This window comes from Danio rerio, chromosome 1 (genome assembly GCF_052040795.2).
Source record: "Danio rerio strain M-AB ecotype USA chromosome 1, GRCz13ab, whole genome shotgun sequence".
Classification (NCBI taxonomy): domain Eukaryota; kingdom Metazoa; phylum Chordata; class Actinopteri; order Cypriniformes; family Danionidae; genus Danio; species Danio rerio.
Genome location: NC_141021.1, coordinates 30,821,931 through 30,845,256, shown reverse-complemented (window position 1 = coordinate 30,845,256; position 23,326 = coordinate 30,821,931).

Here is a 23,326-nt window from a genome sequence, read left to right as displayed (position 1 = left end):
CGTTGAAAATTAGCTTTTCAGAGCCAGCAGAGGTCAAAATAAGCAGTAATGCAAACTCAGTCAGAGACATAGATTTTCACTTGCAACTTGCTTTAACATGTTTAACAGTGCATGAAATGTTGTCTAAAACAAAAAGAATGATGCATTTTTGTAGCTGGACCTGGTTTTATCACATTCTGCATTGGACGTTGAAAATGAGCTTTACTCAGCCAGCAGAGGTCAAAATAAGCAGTAATGCAAACTCAGTCAGAGACATAGATTTTCACTTGCAACTTTCTTAAACATATTTAACAGTGCATGAAATGTTGTCTAAAACAAAAAGAAAATGCTTTTTAGTGGCTGGATCTGGTTTTATCACATTCTGAATTGAACGTTGAAAATGAGCTTTTCAGAGCCAGCAGAGGTCAAAATGAGCAGTAATGCAAACTCAGTCAGAGACATAGATTTTCACTTGCAACTTGCTTTAACATGTTTAACTGCATGAAATGTTGTCTAAAACAAAAAGAATGATGCATTTTTGTAGCTGGATCTGGTTTTATCACATTCTGAATTGAACGTTGAAAATGAGCTGTTCTCAGCCAGCAGAGGTCAAAATAAGCAGTAATGCAAACTCAGTCAGAGACATAGATTTTTACTTGCAACTTGCTTTAACATGTTTAACAGTGCATGAAATGTTGTCTAAAACAAAAAGAATGATGCACTTTTGTGGCTGGATCTGGTTTTATCACATTCTGAATTGAACGTTGAAAATGAGCTTTTCTCAGCCAGCAGAGGTCAAAATAAGCAGTAATGCAAACTCAGTCAGAGACATAGATTTTCACTTGCAACTTGCTTTAACATGTTTAACAGTGCATGAAATGTTGTCTAAAACAAAAAGAATGATGTATTTTAGCAGCTGGATCTGGTTTTATCACATTCTGTATTGGACGTTGAAAATGAGCTTTACTCAGCCAGCAGAGGTCAAAATAAGCAGTAATGCAAACTCAGTCAGAGACATAGATTTTCACATGCAACTTGCTTTAAAATGTTTAACAGTGCATGAAATGTTGTCTAAAACAAAAAGAATGATGCAATTTAGTAGCTGGATCTGGTTTTATCACATTCTGCATTGGACGTTGAAAATGAGCTTTACTCAGCCAGCAGAGGTCAAAATAAGCAGTAATGCAAACTCAGTCAGAGACATAGATTTTCACTTGCAACTTTCTTAAACATATTTAACAGTGCATGAAATGTTGTCTAAAACAAAAAGAAAATGCTTTTTAGTGGCTGGATCTGGTTTTATCACATTCTGAATTGAATGTTGAAAATGAGCTTTTCAGAGCCAGCAGAGGTCAAAATAAGCAGTAATGCAAACTCAGTCAGAGACATAGATTTTCACTTGCAACTTGCTTTAACATGTTTAACAGTGCATGAAATGTTGTCTAAAACAAAAAGAATGATGCATTTTAGTAGCTGGATCTGGTTTTATCACAATCTGCATTGGACATTGAAAATGAGCTTTACTCAGCCAGCAGAGGTCAAAACAAGCAGTAATGCAAACTCAGTCAGAGACATAGATTTTCACTTGCAACTTTCTTAAACATATTTAACAGTGCATGAAATGTTGTCTAAAACAAAAAGAAAATGCTTTTTAGTGGCTGGATCTGGTTTTATCACATTCTGAATTGAACGTTGAAAATGAGCTTTTCAGAGCCAGCAGAGGTCAAAATAAGCAGTAATGCAAACTCAGTCAGAGACATAGATTTTCACTTGCAACTTGCTTTAACTTGTTTAACAGTGCATGCAATGTTGTCTAAAACAAAAAGAATGATGCATTTTTGTGGCTGGATCTGGTTTTATCACATTCTGTCTTAAACGTTGAAAATGAGCTGTTCTCAGCCAGCAGAGGTCAAAATAAGCAGTCATGCAAACTTAGTCAGAGACATAGATTTTCACTTGCAACTTGCTTTAACATGTTTAACAGTGCATGAAATGTTGTCTAAAACAAAAAGAATGATGCATTTTAGTAGCTGGATCTGGTTTTATCACATTCTGCATTGGACGTTGAAAATGAGCTTTACTCAGCCAGCAGAGGTCAAAACAAGCAGTAATGCAAACTCAGTCAGAGACATAGATTTTCACTTGCAACTTTCTTAAACATATTTAACAGTGCATGAAATGTTGTCTAAAACAAAAAGAAAATGCTTTTTAGTGGCTGGATCTGGTTTTATCACATTCTGAATTGAACGTTGAAAATGAGCTTTTCAGAGCCAGCAGAGGTCAAAATAAGCAGTAATGCAAACTCAGTCATAGACATAGATTTTCACTTGCAACTTTACTTTAACATGTTTAACAGTGCATGAAATGTTGTCTAAAACAAAAAGAATGATGCATTTTAGTGGCTGGATCTGGTTTTATCACATTCTGAATTAAACGTTGAAAATGAGCTTTACTCAGCCAGCAGAGGTCAAAACAAGCAGTAATGCAAACTCAGTCAGAGACATAGATTTTCACTTGCAACTTGCTTTAACATGTTTAACAGTGCATGAAATGTTGTCTTAAACAAAAAGAATGATGCATTTTAGTGGCTGGATCTGGTTTTATCACATTCTGAATTGAACGTTGAAAATGAGCTTTTCAGAGCCAGCAGAGGTCAAAATAAGCAGTAATGCAAACTCAGTCAGAGACATAGATTTTCACTTGCAACTTTCTTAAACATATTTAACAGTGCATGAAATGTTGTCTAAAACAAAAAGAAAATGCTTTTTAGTGGCTGGATCTGGTTTTATCACATTCTGAATTGAACGTTGAAAATGAGCTTTACTCAGCCAGCAGAGGTCAAAATAAGCAGTAATGCAAACTCAGTCAGAGACATAGATTTTCACTTGCAACTTGCTTTAACTTGTTTAACAGTGCATGAAATGTTGTCTAAAACAAAAAGAATGATGCATTTTTGTGGCTGGATCTGGTTTTATCACATTCTGTCTTGAACGTTGAAAATGAGCTGTTCTCAGCCAGCAGAGGTCAAAATAAGCAGAAATGCAAACTCAGTCAGAGACATAGATTTTCACTTGTAACTTGCTTTAACATGTTTAACAGTGCATGAAATGTTGTCTAAAACAAAAAGAATGATGCATTTTTGTGGCTGGATCTGGTTTTATCACATTCTGAATTAAACGTTGAAAATGAGCTGTTCTCAGCCAGCAGAGGTCAAAATAAGCAGTAATGCAAACTCAGTCAGAGACATAGATTTTCACTTGCAACTTGCTTTAACATGTTTAACAGTGCATGAAATGTTGTCTAAAACAAAAAGAAAATGCTTTTTAGTGGCTGGATCTGGTTTTATCACATACTGAATTGAACGTTGAAAATTAGCTTTTCAGAGCCAGCAGAGGTCAAAATAAGCAGTAATGCAAACTCAGTCAGAGACATAGATTTTCACTTGCAACTTGCTTTAACATGTTTAACAGTGCATGAAATGTTGTCTAAAACAAAAAGAATGATGCATTTTTGTAGCTGGACCTGGTTTTATCACATTCTGCATTGGACGTTGAAAATGAGCTTTACTCAGCCAGCAGAGGTCAAAATAAGCAGTAATGCAAACTCAGTCAGAGACATAGATTTTCACTTGCAACTTGCTTTAACATGTTTAACAGTGCATGAAATGTTGTCTAAAACAAAAAAGAGTGATGCATTTTATAGCTGGATCAGGTTTTATTACATTCTGAATTGGACGTTGAAAATGAGCTTATCTCAGCCAGCAGAGAGGTCAAATCACAGTAATGCAAACTCAGTCAGAGACATAGATTTTCACTTGCAACTTGCTTTAACATGTTTAACAGTGCATGAAAGGTTGTCTAAAACAAAAAAGAATGATGCATTTAATAGCTGGATCTGGTTTTATTACATTCTGAATTGGACGTTGAAAATGAGCTTATCTCAGCCAGCAGAGAGGTCAAATCACAGTAATGCAAACTCAGTCAGAGACATAGATTTTCACTTGCAACTTGCTTTAACATGTTTAACAGTGCATGAAATGTTGTCTAAAACAAAAAAGAATGATGCATTTTATAGCTGGATCAGGTTTTATTACATTCTGAATTGGACGTTGAAAATGAGCTTATCTCAGCCAGCAGAGAGGTCAAATCACAATAATGCAAACTCAGTCAGAGACATAGATTTTCACTTGCAACTTGCTTTAACATGTTTAACAGTGCATGAAATGTTGTCTGAAAAAAAAAGAATGATGCATTTTATAGCTGGATCAGGTTTTATTACATTCTGAATTGGACGTTGAAAATGAGCTTATCTCAGCCAGCAGAGAGGTCAAATCACAGAAATGCAAACTCAGTCAGAGACATAGATTTTCACTTGCAACTTGCTTTAACATGTTTAACAGTGCATGAAATGTTGTCTAAAACAAAAAAAGAATGATGCATTTTATAGCTGGATCAGGTTTTATTACATTCTGAATTGGACGTTGAAAATGAGCTTATCTCAGCCAGCAGAGAGGTCAAATCACAGTAATGCAAACTCAGTCAGAGACATAGATTTTCACTTGCAACTTGCTTTAACATGTTTAACAGTGCATGAAATGTTGTCTAAAACAAAAAAGAATGATGCATTTTATAGCTGGATCAGGTTTTATTACATTCTGAATTGGACGTTGAAAATGAGCTTATCTCAGCCAGCAGAGAGGTCAAATCACAGTAATGCAAACTCAGTCAGAGACATAGATTTTCACTTGCAACTTGCTTTAACATGTTTAACAGTGCATGAAATGTTGTTTAAAACAAAAAAGAATGATGCATTTTATGGCTGGATCTGGTTTTATTGCATTCTGAATTGGACGTTGAAAATGAGCTTATCTCAGCCAGCAGAGAGGTCAAATCACAGTAATGCAAACTCAGTCAGAGACATAGATTTTCACTTGCAACTTGCTTTAACATGTTTAACAGTGCATGAAATGTTGTCTGAAACAAAAAAGAATGATGCATTTTATAGCTGGATCTGGTTTTATTACATTCTGAATAGGACGTTGAAAATGAGCTTATCTCAGCCAGCAGAGAGGTCAAATCACAGTAATGCAAACTCAGTCAGAGACATAGATTTTCACTTGCAACTTGCTTTAACATGTTTAACAGTGCATGAAATGTTGTCTAAAACAAAAAAGAATGATGCATTTTATAGCTGGATCAGGTTTTATTACATTCTGAATTGGACGTTGAAAATGAGCTTATCTCAGCCAGCAGAGAGGTCAAATCACAGTAATGCAAACTCAGTCAGAGACATAGATTTTCACTTGCAACTTGCTTTAACATGTTTAACAGTGCATGAAATGTTGTCTAAAACAAAAAAGAATGATGCATTTTATAGCTGGATCAGGTTTTATTACATTCTGAATTGGACGTTGAAAATGAGCTTATCTCAGCCAGCAGAGAGGTCAAATCACAGAAATGCAAACTCAGTCAGAGACATAGATTTTCACTTGCAACTTGCTTTAACATGTTTAACAGTGCATGAAATGTTGTCTAAAACAAAAAAGAATGATGCATTTTATGGCTGGATCTGTTTTTATTACATTCTGAATTGGACGTTGAAAATGAGCTTATCTCAGCCAGCAGAGAGGTCAAATCACAGTAATGCAAACTTAGTCAGAGACATAGATTTTCACTTGCAACTTGCTTTAACATGTTTAACAGTGCATGAAATGTTGTCTAAAACAAAAAAGAATGATGCATTTTATAGCTGGATCAGGTTTTATTACATTCTGAATTGGACGTTGAAAATGAGCTTATCTCAGCCAGCAGAGAGGTCAAATCACAGTAATGCAAACTCAGTCAGAGACATAGATTTTCACTTGCAACTTGCTTTAACATGTTTAACAGTGCATGAAATGTTGTCTAAAACAAAAAAGAATGATGCATTTTATAGCTGGATCAGGTTTTATTGCATTCTGAATTGGACGTTGAAAATGAGCTTATCTCAGCCAGCATAGAGGTCAAATCACAGTAATGCAAACTCAGTCAGAGACATAGATTTTCACTTGCAACTTGCTTTAACATGTTTAACAGTGCATGAAATGTTGTCTAAAACAAAAAAGAATGATGCATTTTATAGCTGGATCAGGTTTTATTACATTCTGAATTGGACGTTGAAAATGAGCTTATCTCAGCCAGCAGAGAGGTCAAATCACAGTAATGTAAACTCAGTCAGAGACATAGATTTTCACTTGCAACTTGCTTTAACATGTTTAACAGTGCATGAAATGTTGTCTAAAACAAAAAGAATGATGCATTTTTGTGGCTGGATCTGGTTTTATCACATTCTGAATTAAACGTTGAAAATGAGCTGTTCTCAGCCAGCAGAGGTCAAAATAAGCAGTAATGCAAACTCAGTCAGAGACATAGATTTTCACTTGCAACTTGCTTTAACATGTTTAACAGTGCATGAAATGTTGTCTAAAACAAAAAGAAAATGCTTTTTAGTGGCTGGATCTGGTTTTATCACATACTGAATTGAACGTTGAAAATTAGCTTTTCAGAGCCAGCAGAGGTCAAAATAAGCAGTAATGCAAACTCAGTCAGAGACATAGATTTTCACTTGCAACTTGCTTTAACATGTTTAACAGTGCATGAAATGTTGTCTAAAACAAAAAGAATGATGCATTTTTGTAGCTGGACCTGGTTTTATCACATTCTGCATTGGACGTTGAAAATGAGCTTTACTCAGCCAGCAGAGGTCAAAATAAGCAGTAATGCAAACTCAGTCAGAGACATAGATTTTCACTTGCAACTTGCTTTAACATGTTTAACAGTGCATGAAATGTTGTCTAAAACAAAAAAGAATGATGCATTTTATAGCTGGATCAGGTTTTATTACATTCTGAATTGGACGTTGAAAATGAGCTTATCTCAGCCAGCAGAGAGGTCAAATCACAGTAATGCAAACTCAGTCAGAGACATAGATTTTCACTTGCAACTTGCTTTAACATGTTTAACAGTGCATGAAAGGTTGTCTAAAACAAAAAAGAATGATGCATTTAATAGCTGGATCTGGTTTTATTACATTCTGAATTGGACGTTGAAAATGAGCTTATCTCAGCCAGCAGAGAGGTCAAATCACAATAATGCAAACTCAGTCAGAGACATAGATTTTCACTTGCAACTTGCTTTAACATGTTTAACAGTGCATGAAATGTTGTCTGAAAAAAAAAGAATGATGCATTTTATAGCTGGATCAGGTTTTATTACATTCTGAATTGGACGTTGAAAATGAGCTTATCTCAGCCAGCAGAGAGGTCAAATCACAGAAATGCAAACTCAGTCAGAGACATAGATTTTCACTTGCAACTTGCTTTAACATGTTTAACAGTGCATGAAATGTTGTCTAAAACAAAAAAGAATGATGCATTTTATAGCTGGATCAGGTTTTATTACATTCTGAATTGGACGTTGAAAATGAGCTTATCTCAGCCAGCAGAGAGGTCAAATCACAGTAATGCAAACTCAGTCAGAGACATAGATTTTCACTTGCAACTTGCTTTAACATGTTTAACAGTGCATGAAATGTTGTCTAAAACAAAAAAGAATGATGCATTTTATAGCTGGATCAGGTTTTATTACATTCTGAATTGGACGTTGAAAATGAGCTTATCTCAGCCAGCAGAGAGGTCAAATCACAGTAATGCAAACTCAGTCAGAGACATAGATTTTCACTTGCAACTTGCTTTAACATGTTTAACAGTGCATGAAATGTTGTTTAAAACAAAAAAGAATGATGCATTTTATGGCTGGATCTGGTTTTATTGCATTCTGAATTGGACGTTGAAAATGAGCTTATCTCAGCCAGCAGAGAGGTCAAATCACAGTAATGCAAACTCAGTCAGAGACATAGATTTTCACTTGCAACTTGCTTTAACATGTTTAACAGTGCATGAAATGTTGTCTGAAACAAAAAAGAATGATGCATTTTATAGCTGGATCTGGTTTTATTACATTCTGAATTGGACGTTGAAAATGAGCTTATCTCAGCCAGCAGAGAGGTCAAATCACAGTAATGCAAACTCAGTCAGAGACATAGATTTTCACTTGCAACTTGCTTTAACATGTTTAACAGTGCATGAAATGTTGTCTAAAACAAAAAAGAATGATGCATTTTATGGCTGGATCTGGTTTTATTACATTCTGAATTGGACGTTGAAAATGAGCTTATCTCAGCCAGCAGAGAGGTCAAATCACAGTAATGCAAACTCAGTCAGAGACATAGATTTTCACTTGCAACTTGCTTTAACATGTTTAACAGTGCATGAAAAGTTGTCTGAAACAAAAAAGAATTATGCATTTTATAGCTGGATCTGGTTTTATTACATTCTGAATTGGACGTTGAAAATGAGCTTATCTCAGCCAGCAGAGAGGTCATATCACAGTAATGCAAACTCAGTCAGAGACATAGATTTTCACTTGCAACTGGCTTTAACATGTTTAACAGTGCATGAAATGTTGTCTAAAACAAAAAAGAATGATGCATTTTATGGCTGGATCTGGTTTTATTACATTCTGAATTGGACGTTGAAAATGAGCTTATCTCAGCCAGCAGAGAGGTCAAATCACAGTAATGCAAACTCAGTCAGAGACATAGATTTTCACTTGCAACTTGCTTTAACATGTTTAACAGTGCATGAAATGTTGTCTAAAACAAAAAAGAATGATGCATTTTATAGCTGGATCAGGTTTTATTACATTCTGAATTGGACGTTGAAAATGAGCTTATCTCAGCCAGCAGAGAGGTCAAATCACAGAAATGCAAACTCAGTCAGAGACATAGATTTTCACTTGCAACTTGCTTTAACATGTTTAACAGTGCATGAAATGTTGTCTAAAACAAAAAAGAATGATGCATTTTATGGCTGGATCTGTTTTTATTACATTCTGAATTGGACGTTGAAAATGAGCTTATCTCAGCCAGCAGAGAGGTCAAATCACAGTAATGCAAACTTAGTCAGAGACATAGATTTTCACTTGCAACTTGCTTTAACATGTTTAACAGTGCATGAAATGTTGTCTAAAACAAAAAAGAATGATGCATTTTATAGCTGGATCAGGTTTTATTACATTCTGAATTGGACGTTGAAAATGAGCTTATCTCAGCCAGCAGAGAGGTCAAATCACAGTAATGCAAACTCAGTCAGAGACATAGATTTTCACTTGCAACTTGCTTTAACATGTTTAACAGTGCATGAAATGTTGTCTAAAACAAAAAAGAATGATGCATTTTATAGCTGGATCAGGTTTTATTGCATTCTGAATTGGACGTTGAAAATGAGCTTATCTCAGCCAGCATAGAGGTCAAATCACAGTAATGCAAACTCAGTCAGAGACATAGATTTTCACTTGCAACTTGCTTTAACATGTTTAACAGTGCATGAAATGTTGTCTAAAACAAAAAAGAATGATGCATTTTATAGCTGGATCAGGTTTTATTACATTCTGAATTGGACGTTGAAAATGAGCTTATCTCAGCCAGCAGAGAGGTCAAATCACAGTAATGTAAACTCAGTCAGAGACATAGATTTTCACTTGCAACTTGCTTTAACATGTTTAACAGTGCATGAAATGTTGTCTGAAACAAAAAAGAATGATGCATTTTATAGCTGGATCTGGTTTTATTACATTCTGAATTGGACGTTGAAAATGAGCTTATCTCAGCCAGCAGAGAGGTCAAATCACAATAATGCAAACTCAGTCAGAGACATAGATTTTCACTTGCAACTTGCTTTAACATGTTTAACAGTGCATGAAATGTTGTCTAAAACAAAAAGAATGATGCATTTTTGTGGCTGGATCTGGTTTTATCACATTCTGAATTAAACGTTGAAAATGAGCTGTTCTCAGCCAGCAGAGGTCAAAATAAGCAGTAATGCAAACTCATTCAGAGACATAGATTTTCACTTGCAACTTGCTTTAACATGTTTAACAGTGCATGAAATGTTGTCTAAAACAAAAAGAAAATGCTTTTTAGTGGCTGGATCTGGTTTTATCACATACTGAATTGAACGTTGAAAATTAGCTTTTCAGAGCCAGCAGAGGTCAAAATAAGCAGTAATGCAAACTCAGTCAGAGACATAGATTTTCACTTGCAACTTGCTTTAACATGTTTAACAGTGCATGAAATGTTGTCTAAAACAAAAAGAATGATGCATTTTTGTAGCTGGACCTGGTTTTATCACATTCTGCATTGGACGTTGAAAATGAGCTTTACTCAGCCAGCAGAGGTCAAAATAAGCAGTAATGCAAACTCAGTCAGAGACATAGATTTTCACTTGCAACTTGCTTTAACATGTTTAACAGTGCATGAAATGTTGTCTAAAACAAAAAAGAATGATGCATTTTATAGCTGGATCAGGTTTTATTACATTCTGAATTGGACGTTGAAAATGAGCTTTTCAGAGCCAGCAGAGGTCAAAATAAGCAGTAATGCAAACTCAGTCAGAGACATAGATTTTCACTTGCAACTTGCTTTAACATGTTTAACAGTGCATGAAATGTTGTCTAAAACAAAAAGAATGATGCATTTTAGGAGCTGGATCTGGTTTTATCACATTCTGCATTGGACGTTGAAAATGAGCTTTACTCAGCCAGCAGAGGTCAAAATAAGCAGTAATGCAAACTCAGTCAGAGACATAGATTTTCACTTGCAACTTTCTTAAACATATTTAACAGTGCATGAAATGTTGTCTAAAACAAAAAGAAAATGCTTTTTAGTGGCTGGATCTGGTTTTATCACATTCTGAATTGAACGTTGAAAATGAGCTTTACTCAGCCAGCAGAGGTCAAAATAAGCAGTAATGCAAACTCAGTCAGAGACATAGATTTTCACTTGCAACTTGCTTTAACTTGTTTAACAGTGCATGAAATGTTGTCTAAAACAAAAAGAATGATGCATTTTTGTGGCTGGATCTGGTTTTATCACATTCTGTCTTGAACGTTGAAAATGAGCTGTTCTCAGCCAGCAGAGGTCAAAATAAGCAGTAATGCAAACTCAGTCAGAGACATAGATTTTCATCTGTAACTTGCTTTAACATGTTTAACAGTGCATGAAATGTTGTCTAAAACAAAAAGAATGATGCGTTTTTGTGGCTGGATCTGGTTTTATCACATTCTGAATTGAACGTTGAAAATGAGCTGTTCTCAGCCAGCAGAGGTCAAAATAAGCAGTAATGCAAACTCAGTCAGAGACATAGATTTTCACTTGCAACTGGCTTTAACATGTTTAACAGTGCATGAAATGTTGTCTAAAACAAAAAAGAATGATGCATTTTATGGCTGGATCTGGTTTTATTACATTCTGAATTGGACGTTGAAAATGAGCTTATCTCAGCCAGCAGAGAGGTCAAATCACAGTAATGCAAACTCAGTCAGAGACATAGATTTTCACTTGCAACTTGCTTTAACATGTTTAACAGTGCATGAAATGTTGTCTAAAACAAAAAAGAATGATGCATTTTATAGCTGGATCAGGTTTTATTACATTCTGAATTGGACGTTGAAAATGAGCTTATCTCAGCCAGCAGAGAGGTCAAATCACAGAAATGCAAACTCAGTCAGAGACATAGATTTTCACTTGCAACTTGCTTTAACATGTTTAACAGTGCATGAAATGTTGTCTAAAACAAAAAAGAATGATGCATTTTATGGCTGGATCTGTTTTTATTACATTCTGAATTGGACGTTGAAAATGAGCTTATCTCAGCCAGCAGAGAGGTCAAATCACAGTAATGCAAACTTAGTCAGAGACATAGATTTTCACTTGCAACTTGCTTTAACATGTTTAACAGTGCATGAAATGTTGTCTAAAACAAAAAAGAATGATGCATTTTATGGCTGGATCTGGTTTTATTACATTCTGAATTGGATGTTGAAAATGAGCTTATCTCAGCCAGCAGAGAGGTCAAATCACAGTAATGCAAACTCAGTCAGAGACATAGATTTTCACTTGCAACTTGCTTTAACATGTTTAACAGTGCATGAAATGTTGTCTAAAACAAAAAAGAATGATGCATTTTATGGCTGGATCTGGTTTTATTGCATTCTGAATTGGACGTTGAAAATGAGCTTATCTCAGCCAGCAGAGAGGTCAAATCACAGTAATGCAAACTCAGTCAGAGACATAGATTTTCACTTGCAACTTGCTTTAACATGTTTAACAGTGCATGAAATGTTGTCTGAAACAAAAAAGAATGATGCATTTTATAGCTGGATCTGGTTTTATTACATTCTGAATTGGACGTTGAAAATGAGCTTATCTCAGCCAGCAGAGAGGTCAAATCACAGTAATGCAAACTCAGTCAGAGACATAGATTTTCACTTGCAACTTGCTTTAACATGTTTAACAGTGCATGAAATGTTGTCTAAAACAAAAAAGAATGATGCATTTTATGGCTGGATCTGGTTTTATTACATTCTGAATTGGACGTTGAAAATGAGCTTATCTCAGCCAGCAGAGAGGTCAAATCACAGTAATGCAAACTCAGTCAGAGACATAGATTTTCACTTGCAACTTGCTTTAACATGTTTAACAGTGCATGAAATGTTGTCTAAAACAAAAAAGAATGATGCATTTTATAGCTGGATCTGGTTTTATTACATTCTGAATTGGACGTTGAAAATGAGCTTATCTCAGCCAGCAGAGAGGTCAAATCACAATAATGCAAACTCAGTCAGAGACATAGATTTTCACTTGCAACTTGCTTTAACATGTTTAACAGTGCATGAAATGTTGTCTAAAACTAAAAAGAATGATGCATTTTATGGCTGGATCTGGTTTTATTACATTCTGAATTGGACGTTGAAAATGAGCTTATCTCAGCCAGCAGAGAGGTCAAATCACAGTAATGCAAACTCAGTCAGAGACATAGATTTTCACTTGCAACTTGCTTTAACATGTTTAACAGTGCATGAAATGTTGTCTAAAACAAAAAAGAATGATGCATTTTATGGCTGGATCTGGTTTTATTACATTCTGAATTGGACGTTGAAAGTGAGCTTATCTCAGCCAGCAGAGAGGTCAAATCACAGTATAGCAAACTCAGTCAGAGACATAGATTTTCACTTGCAACTTGCTTTAACATGTTTAACAGTGCATGAAATGTTGTCTAAAACAAAAAAGAATGATGCATTTTATGGCTGGATCTGGTTTTATTACATTCTGAATTGGACGTTGAAAATGAGCTTATCTCAGCCAGCAGAGAGGTCAAATCACAGTAATGCAAACTCAGTCAGAGACATAGATTTTCACTTGCAACTTGCTTTAACATGTTTAACAGTGCATGAAATGTTGTCTGAAACAAAAATGAATTATGCAGTTTATAGCTGGATCTGGTTTTATTACATTCTGAATTGGACGTTGAAAATGAGCTTATCTCAGCCAGCAGAGAGGTCAAATCACAGTAATGCAAACTCAGTCAGAGACATAGATTTTCACTTGCAACTTGCTTTAACATGTTTAACAGTGCATGAAATGTTGTCTAAAACAAAAAAGAATGATGCATTTTATGGCTGGATCTGGTTTTATTACATTCTGAATTGGACGTTGAAAATGAGCTTATCTCAGCCAGCAGAGAGGTCAAATCACAGTAATGCAAACTCAGTCAGAGACATAGATTTTCACTTGCAACTTGCTTTAACATGTTTAACAGTGCATGAAATGTTGTCTGAAACAAAAAAGAATGATGCATTTTATAGCTGGATCTGGTTTTATTACATTCTGAATTGGACGTTGAAAATGAGCTTATCTCAGCCATCAGAGAGGTCAAATCACAGTAATGCAAACTCAGTCAGAGACATAGATTTTCACTTGCAACTTGCTTTAACATGTTTAACAGTGCATGAAATGTTGTCTAAAACAAAAAAGAATGATGCATTTTATGGCTGGATCTGGTTTTATTACATTCTGAATTGGACGTTGAAAATGAGCTTATCTCAGCCAGCAGAGAGGTCAAATCACAGTAATGCAAACTCAGTCAGAGACATAGATTTTCACTTGCAACTTGCTTTAACATGTTTAACAGTGCATGAAATGTTGTCTAAAACAAAAAAGAATGATGCATTTTATAGCTGGATCAGGTTTTATTACATTCTGAATTGGACGTTGAAAATGAGCTTATCTCAGCCAGCAGAGAGGTCAAATCACAGTAATGCAAACTCAGTCAGAGACATAGATTTTCACTTGCAACTTGCTTTAACATGTTTAACAGTGCATGAAATGTTGTCTAAAACAAAAAAGAATGATGCATTTTATGGCTGGATCTGGTTTTATTACATTCTGAATTGGACGTTGAAAATGAGCTTATCTCAGCCAGCAGAGAGGTCAAATCACAGTAATGCAAACTCAGTCAGAGACATAGATTTTCACTTGCAACTTGCTTTAACATGTTTAACAGTGCATGAAATGTTGTCTAAAACAAAAAAGAATGATGCATTTTATGGCTGGATCTGGTTTTATTACATTCTGAATTGGACGTTGAAAATGAGCTTATCTCAGCCAGCAGAGAGGTCAAATCACAATAATGCAAACTCAGTCAGAGACATAGATTTTCACTTGCAACTTGCTTTAACATGTTTAACAGTGCATGAAATGTTGTCTAAAACAAAAAGAATGATGCATTTTATAGCTGGATCAGGTTTTATTACATTCTGAATTGGACGTTGAAAATGAGCTTATCTCAGCCAGCAGAGAGGTCAAATCACAGAAATGCAAACTCAGTCAGAGACATAGATTTTCACTTGCAACTTGCTTTAACATGTTTAACAGTGCATGAAATGTTGTCTAAAACAAAAAAGAATGATGCATTTTATGGCTGGATCTGTTTTTATTACATTCTGAATTGGACGTTGAAAATGAGCTTATCTCAGCCAGCAGAGAGGTCAAATCACAGTAATGCAAACTTAGTCAGAGACATAGATTTTCACTTGCAACTTGCTTTAACATGTTTAACAGTGCATGAAATGTTGTCTAAAACAAAAAAGAATGATGCATTTTATGGCTGGATCTGGTTTTATTACATTCTGAATTGGACGTTGAAAATGAGCTTATCTCAGCCAGCAGAGAGGTCAAATCACAGTAATGCAAACTCAGTCAGAGACATAGATTTTCACTTGCAACTTGCTTTAACATGTTTAACAGTGCATGAAATGTTGTCTAAAACAAAAAAGAATGATGCATTTTATAGCTGGATCTGGTTTTATTACATTCTGAATTGGACGTTGAAAATGAGCTTATCTCAGCCAGCAGAGAGGTCAAATCACAGAAATGCAAACTCAGTCAGAGACATAGATTTTCACTTGCAACTTGCTTTAACATGTTTAACAGTGCATGAAATGTTGTCTAAAACAAAAAAGAATGATGCATTTTATGGCTGGATCTGTTTTTATTACATTCTGAATTGGACGTTGAAAATGAGCTTATCTCAGCCAGCAGAGAGGTCAAATCACAGTAATGCAAACTTAGTCAGAGACATAGATTTTCAATTGCAACTTGCTTTAACATGTTTAACAGTGCATGAAATGTTGTCTAAAACAAAAAAGAATGATGCATTTTATAGCTGGATCAGGTTTTATTACATTCTGAATTGGACGTTGAAAATGAGCTTATCTCAGCCAGCAGAGAGGTCAAATCACAGTAATGCAAACTCAGTCAGAGACATAGATTTTCACTTGCAACTTGCTTTAACATGTTTAACAGTGCATGAAATGTTGTCTAAAACAAAAAAGAATGATGCATTTTATAGCTGGATCAGGTTTTATTACATTCTGAATTGGACGTTGAAAATGAGCTTATCTCAGCCAGCAGAGAGGTCAAATCACAGTAATGCAAACTCAGTCAGAGACATAGATTTTCACTTGCAACTTGCTTTAACATGTTTAACAGTGCATGAAATGTTGTCTAAAACAAAAAAGAATGATGCATTTTATGGCTGGATCTGGTTTTATTGCATTCTGAATTGGACGTTGAAAATGAGCTTATCTCAGCCAGCAGAGAGGTCAAATCACAGTAATGCAAACTCAGTCAGAGACATAGATTTTCACTTGCAACTTGCTTTAACATGTTTAACAGTGCATGAAATGTTGTCTGAAACAAAAAAGAATGATGCATTTTATAGTTGGATCTGGTTTTATTACATTCTGAATTGGACGTTGAAAATGAGCTTATCTCAGCCAGCAGAGAGGTCAAATCACAGTAATGCAAACTCAGTCAGAGACATAGATTTTCACTTGCAACTTGCTTTAACATGTTTAACAGTGCATGAAATGTTGTCTAAAACAAAAAAGAATGATGCATTTTATGGCTGGATCTGGTTTTATTACATTCTGAATTGGACGTTGAAAATGAGCTTATCTCAGCCAGCAGAGAGGTCAAATCACAGTAATGCAAACTCAGTCAGAGACATAGATTTTCACTTGCAACTTGCTTTAACATGTTTAACAGTGCATGAAATGTTGTCTAAAACAAAAAAGAATGATGCATTTTATAGCTGGATCTGGTTTAATTACATTCTGAATTGGACGTTGAAAATGAGCTTATCTCAGCCAGCAGAGAGGTCAAATCACAATAATGCAAACTCAGTCAGAGACATAGATTTTCACTTGCAACTTGCTTTAACATGTTTAACAGTGCATGAAATGTTGTCTAAAACAAAAAGAATAATGTATTTTAGTAGTTGGATCTGGTTTTATCACATTCTGTATTGGACGTTGAAAATGAGCTTTACTCAGCCAGCAGAGGTCAAAATAAGCAGTAATGCAAACTCAGTCATAGACATAGATTTTCACTTGCAACTTTCTTAAACATATTTAACAGTGCATGAAATGTTGTCTAAAACAAAAAGAAAATGCTTTTTAGTGGCTGGATCTGGTTTTATCACATTCTGAATTGAACGTTGAAAATGAGCTTTTCAGAGCCAGCAGAGGTCAAAATAAGCAGTAATGCAAACTCAGTCAGAGACATATATTTTCACTTGCAACTTGCTTTAACATGTTTAACTGCATGAAATGTTGTCTAAAACAAAAAGAATGATGCATTTTTGTAGCTGGATCTGGTTTTATCACATTCTGAATTGAACGTTGAAAATGAGCTGTTCTCAGCCAGCAGAGGTCAAAATAAGCAGTAATGCAAACTCAGTCAGAGACATAGATTTTTACTTGCAACTTGCTTTAACATGTTTAACAGTGCATGAAATGTTGTCTAAAACAAAAAGAATGATGCACTTTTGTGGCTGGATCTGGTTTTATCACATTCTGAATTGAACGTTGAAAATGAGCTTTTCTCAGCCAGCAGAGGTCAAAATAAGCAGTAATGCAAACTCAGTCAGAGACATAGATTTTCACTTGCAACTTGCTTTAACATGTTTAACAGTGCATGAAATGTTGTCTAAAACAAAAAGAATGATGTATTTTAGTAGCTGGATCTGTTTTTATTACATTCTGAATTGGACGTTGAAAATGAGCTTATCTCAGCCAGCAGAGGTCAAAATAAGCAGTAATGCAAACTCAGTCAGAGACATAGATTTTCACTTGCAACTGGCTTTAACATGTTTAACAGTGCATGAAATGTTGTCTAAAACAAAAAAGAATGATGCATTTTATGGCTGGATCTGGTTTTATTACATTCTGAATTGGACGTTGAAAATGAGCTTATCTCAGCCAGCAGAGAGGTCAAATCACAGTAATGCAAACTCAGTCAGAGACATAGATTTTCACTTGCAACTTGCTTTAACATGTTTAACAGTGCATGAAATGTTGTCTAAAACAAAAAAGAATGATGCATTTTATAGCTGGATCAGGTTTTATTACATTCTGAATTGGACGTTGAAAATGAGCTTATCTCAGCCAGCAGAGAGGTCAAATCACAGAAATGCAAACTCAGTCAGAGACATAGATTTTCACTTGCAACTTGCTTTAACATGTTTAACAGTGCATGAAATGTTGTCTAAAACAAAAAAGAATGATGCATTTTATAGCTGGATCAGGTTTTATTACATTCTGAATTGGACGTTGAAAATGAGCTTATCTCAGCCAGCAGAGAGGTCAAATCACAGTAATGCAAACTCAGTCAGAGACATAGATTTTCACTTGCAACTTGCTTTAACATGTTTAACAGTGCATGAAATGTTGTCTAAAACAAAAAAGAATGATGCATTTTATGGCTGGATCTGGTTTTATTACATTCTGAATTGGACGTTGAAAATGAGCTTATCTCAGCCAGCAGAGAGGTCAAATCACAGTAATGCAAACTCAGTCAGAGACATAGATTTTCACTTGCAACTTGCTTTAACATGTTTAACAGTGCATGAAATGTTGTCTAAAACAAAAAAGAATGATGCATTTTATGGCTGGATCTGGTTTTATTACATTCTGAATTGGACGTTGAAAATGAGCTTATCTCAGCCAGCAGAGAGGTCAAATCACAATAATGCAAACTCAGTCAGAGACATAGATTTTCACTTGCAACTTGCTTTAACATGTTTAACAGTGCATGAAATGTTGTCTAAAACAAAAAGAATGATGCATTTTATAGCTGGATCAGGTTTTATTACATTCTGAATTGGACGTTGAAAATGAGCTTATCTCAGCCAGCAGAGAGGTCAAATCACAGAAATGCAAACTCAGTCAGAGACATAGATTTTCACTTGCAACTTGCTTTAACATGTTTAACAGTGCATGAAATGTTGTCTAAAACAAAAAAGAATGATGCATTTTATGGCTGGATCTGTTTTTATTACATTCTGAATTGGACGTTGAAAATGAGCTTATCTCAGCCAGCAGAGAGGTCAAATCACAGTAATGCAAACTTAGTCAGAGACATAGATTTTCACTTGCAACTTGCTTTAACATGTTTAACAGTGCATGAAATGTTGTCTAAAACAAAAAAGAATGATGCATTTTATGGCTGGATCTGGTTTTATTACATTCTGAATTGGACGTTGAAAATGAGCTTATCTCAGCCAGCAGAGAGGTCAAATCACAGTAATGCAAACTCAGTCAGAGACATAGATTTTCACTTGCAACTTGCTTTAACATGTTTAACAGTGCATGAAATGTTGTCTAAAACAAAAAAGAATGATGCATTTTATAGCTGGATCTGGTTTTATTACATTCTGAATTGGACGTTGAAAATGAGCTTATCTCAGCCAGCAGAGAGGTCAAATCACAGAAATGCAAACTCAGTCAGAGACATAGATTTTCACTTGCAACTTGCTTTAACATGTTTAACAGTGCATGAAATGTTGTCTAAAACAAAAAAGAATGATGCATTTTATGGCTGGATCTGTTTTTATTACATTCTGAATTGGACGTTGAAAATGAGCTTATCTCAGCCAGCAGAGAGGTCAAATCACAGTAATGCAAACTTAGTCAGAGACATAGATTTTCAATTGCAACTTGCTTTAACATGTTTAACAGTGCATGAAATGTTGTCTAAAACAAAAAAGAATGATGCATTTTATAGCTGGATCAGGTTTTATTACATTCTGAATTGGACGTTGAAAATGAGCTTATCTCAGCCAGCAGAGAGGTCAAATCACAGTAATGCAAACTCAGTCAGAGACATAGATTTTCACTTGCAACTTGCTTTAACATGTTTAACAGTGCATGAAATGTTGTCTAAAACAAAAAAGAATGATGCATTTTATAGCTGGATCAGGTTTTATTACATTCTGAATTGGACGTTGAAAATGAGCTTATCTCAGCCAGCAGAGAGGTCAAATCACAGTAATGCAAACTCAGTCAGAGACATAGATTTTCACTTGCAACTTGCTTTAACATGTTTAACAGTGCATGAAATGTTGTCTAAAACAAAAAAGAATGATGCATTTTATGGCTGGATCTGGTTTTATTGCATTCTGAATTGGACGTTGAAAATGAGCTTATCTCAGCCAGCAGAGAGGTCAAATCACAGTAATGCAAACTCAGTCAGAGACATAGATTTTCACTTGCAACTTGCTTTAACATGTTTAACAGTGCATGAAATGTTGTCTGAAACAAAAAAGAATGATGCATTTTATAGTTGGATCTGGTTTTATTACATTCTGAATTGGACGTTGAAAATGAGCTTATCTCAGCCAGCAGAGAGGTCAAATCACAGTAATGCAAACTCAGTCAGAGACATAGATTTTCACTTGCAACTTGCTTTAACATGTTTAACAGTGCATGAAATGTTGTCTAAAACAAAAAAGAATGATGCATTTTATGGCTGGATCTGGTTTTATTACATTCTGAATTGGACGTTGAAAATGAGCTTATCTCAGCCAGCAGAGAGGTCAAATCACAGTAATGCAAACTCAGTCAGAGACATAGATTTTCACTTGCAACTTGCTTTAACATGTTTAACAGTGCATGAAATGTTGTCTAAAACAAAAAAGAATGATGCATTTTATAGCTGGATCTGGTTTAATTACATTCTGAATTGGACGTTGAAAATGAGCTTATCTCAGCCAGCAGAGAGGTCAAATCACAATAATGCAAACTCAGTCAGAGACATAGATTTTCACTTGCAACTTGCTTTAACATGTTTAACAGTGCATGAAATGTTGTCTAAAACAAAAAGAATAATGTATTTTAGTAGTTGGATCTGGTTTTATCACATTCTGTATTGGACGTTGAAAATGAGCTTTACTCAGCCAGCAGAGGTCAAAATAAGCAGTAATGCAAACTCAGTCATAGACATAGATTTTCACTTGCAACTTTCTTAAACATATTTAACAGTGCATGAAATGTTGTCTAAAACAAAAAGAAAATGCTTTTTAGTGGCTGGATCTGGTTTTATCACATTCTGAATTGAACGTTGAAAATGAGCTTTTCAGAGCCAGCAGAGGTCAAAATAAGCAGTAATGCAAACTCAGTCAGAGACATATATTTTCACTTGCAACTTGCTTTAACATGTTTAACTGCATGAAATGTTGTCTAAAACAAAAAGAATGATGCATTTTTGTAGCTGGATCTGGTTTTATCACATTCTGAATTGAACGTTGAAAATGAGCTGTTCTCAGCCAGCAGAGGTCAAAATAAGCAGTAATGCAAACTCAGTCAGAGACATAGATTTTTACTTGCAACTTGCTTTAACATGTTTAACAGTGCATGAAATGTTGTCTAAAACAAAAAGAATGATGCACTTTTGTGGCTGGATCTGGTTTTATCACATTCTGAATTGAACGTTGAAAATGAGCTTTTCTCAGCCAGCAGAGGTCAAAATAAGCAGTAATGCAAACTCAGTCAGAGACATAGATTTTCACTTGCAACTTGCTTTAACATGTTTAACAGTGCATGAAATGTTGTCTAAAACAAAAAGAATGATGTATTTTAGCAGCTGGATCTGGTTTTATCACATTCTGTATTGGACGTTGAAATTGAGCTTTACTCAGCCAGCAGAGGTCAAAATAAGCAGTAATGCAAACTCAGTCAGAGACATAGATTTTCACATGCAACTTGCTTTAAAATGTTTAACAGTGCATGAAATGTTGTCTAAAACAAAAAGAATGATGCAATTTAGTAGCTGGATCTGGTTTTATCACATTCTGCATTGGACGTTGAAAATGAGCTTTACTCAGCCAGCAGAGGTCAAAATAAGCAGTAATGCAAACTCAGTCAGAGACATAGATTTTCACTTGCAACTTTCTTAAACATATTTAACAGTGCATGAAATGTTGTCTAAAACAAAAAGAAAATGCTTTTTAGTGGCTGGATCTGGTTTTATCACATTCTGAATTGAATGTTGAAATTGAGCTTTTCAGAGCCAGCAGCGGTCAAAATAAGCAGTAATGCAAACTCAGTCAGAGACATAGATTTTCACTTGCAACTTGCTTTAACATGTTTAACAGTGCATGAAATGTTGTCTAAAACAAAAAGAATGATGCATTTTAGTAGCTGGATCTGGTTTTATCACAATCTGCATTGGACGTTGAAAATGAGCTTTACTCAGCCAGCAGAGGTCAAAACAAGCAGTAATGCAAACTCAGTCAGAGACATAGATTTTCACTTGCAACTTTCTTAAACATATTTAACAGTGCATGAAATGTTGTCTAAAACAAAAAGAAATTGCTTTTTAGTGGCTGGATCTGGTTTTATCACATTCTGAATTGAACGTTGAAAATGAGCTTTTCAGACCCAGCAGAGGTCAAAATAAGCAGTAATGCAAACTCAGTCATATACATAGATTTTCACTTGCAACTTGCTTTAACATGTTTAACAGTGCATGAAATGTTGTCTAAAACAAAAAGAATGATGCATTTTAGTGGCTGGATCTGGTTTTATCACATTCTGAATTTAACATTGAAAATGAGCTTTTCAGAGCCAGCAGAGGTCAAAATAAGCAGTAATGCAAACTCAGTCAGAGACATAGATTTTCACTTGCAACTTGATTTAACATGTTTAACAGTGCATGAAATGTTGTCTAAAACAAAAAGAATGATGCATTTTAGTAGATGGATCTGGTTTTATCACATTCTGCATTGGACGTTGAAAATGAGCTTTACTCAGCCAGCAGAGGTCAAAACAAGCAGTAATGCAAACTCAGTCAGAGACATAGATTTTCACTTGCAACTTGCTTTAACATGTTTAACAGTGCATGAAATGTTGTCTAAAACAAAAAGAATGATGCATTTTAGTGGCTGGATCTGGTTTTATCACATTCTGAATTGAACGTTGAAAATGAGCTGTTCTCAGCCAGCAGAGGTCAAAATAAGCAGTAATGCAAACTCAGTCAGAGACATAGATTTTCACTTGCAACTTGCTTTAACATGTTTAACAGTGCATGAAATGTTGTCTAAAACAAAAAGAATGATGCATTTTAGTAGATGGATCTGGTTTTATCACATTCTGTTTTGAACGTTGAAAATAAGCTGTTCTCAGCCAGCAGAGGTCAAAATAAGCAGTAATGAGAACTCAGTCAGAGACATGGATTTTTACTTGCAACTTGCTTTAACATGTTTAACAGTGCATGAAATGTTGTCTAAAACAAAAAGAATGATGCATTTTAGTAGCTGGATCTGGTTTTATCACATTCTGTATTGGACGTTGAAAATGAGCTTTACTCAGCCAGCAGAGGTCAAAACAAGCAGTAATGCAAACTCAGTCAGAGACATAGATTTTTACTTGCAACTTGCTTTAACATGTTTAACAGTGCATGAAATGTTGTCTAAAACAAAAAGAATGATGCATTTTAGTGGCTGGATCAGGTTTTATCACATTCTGAATAGAACGTTGAAAATGAGCTTTTCAGAGCCAGCAGAGGTCAAAAATAAGCAGTAATGCAAACTAAGTCATAGACATAGATTTTTACTTGCAACTTGCTTTAA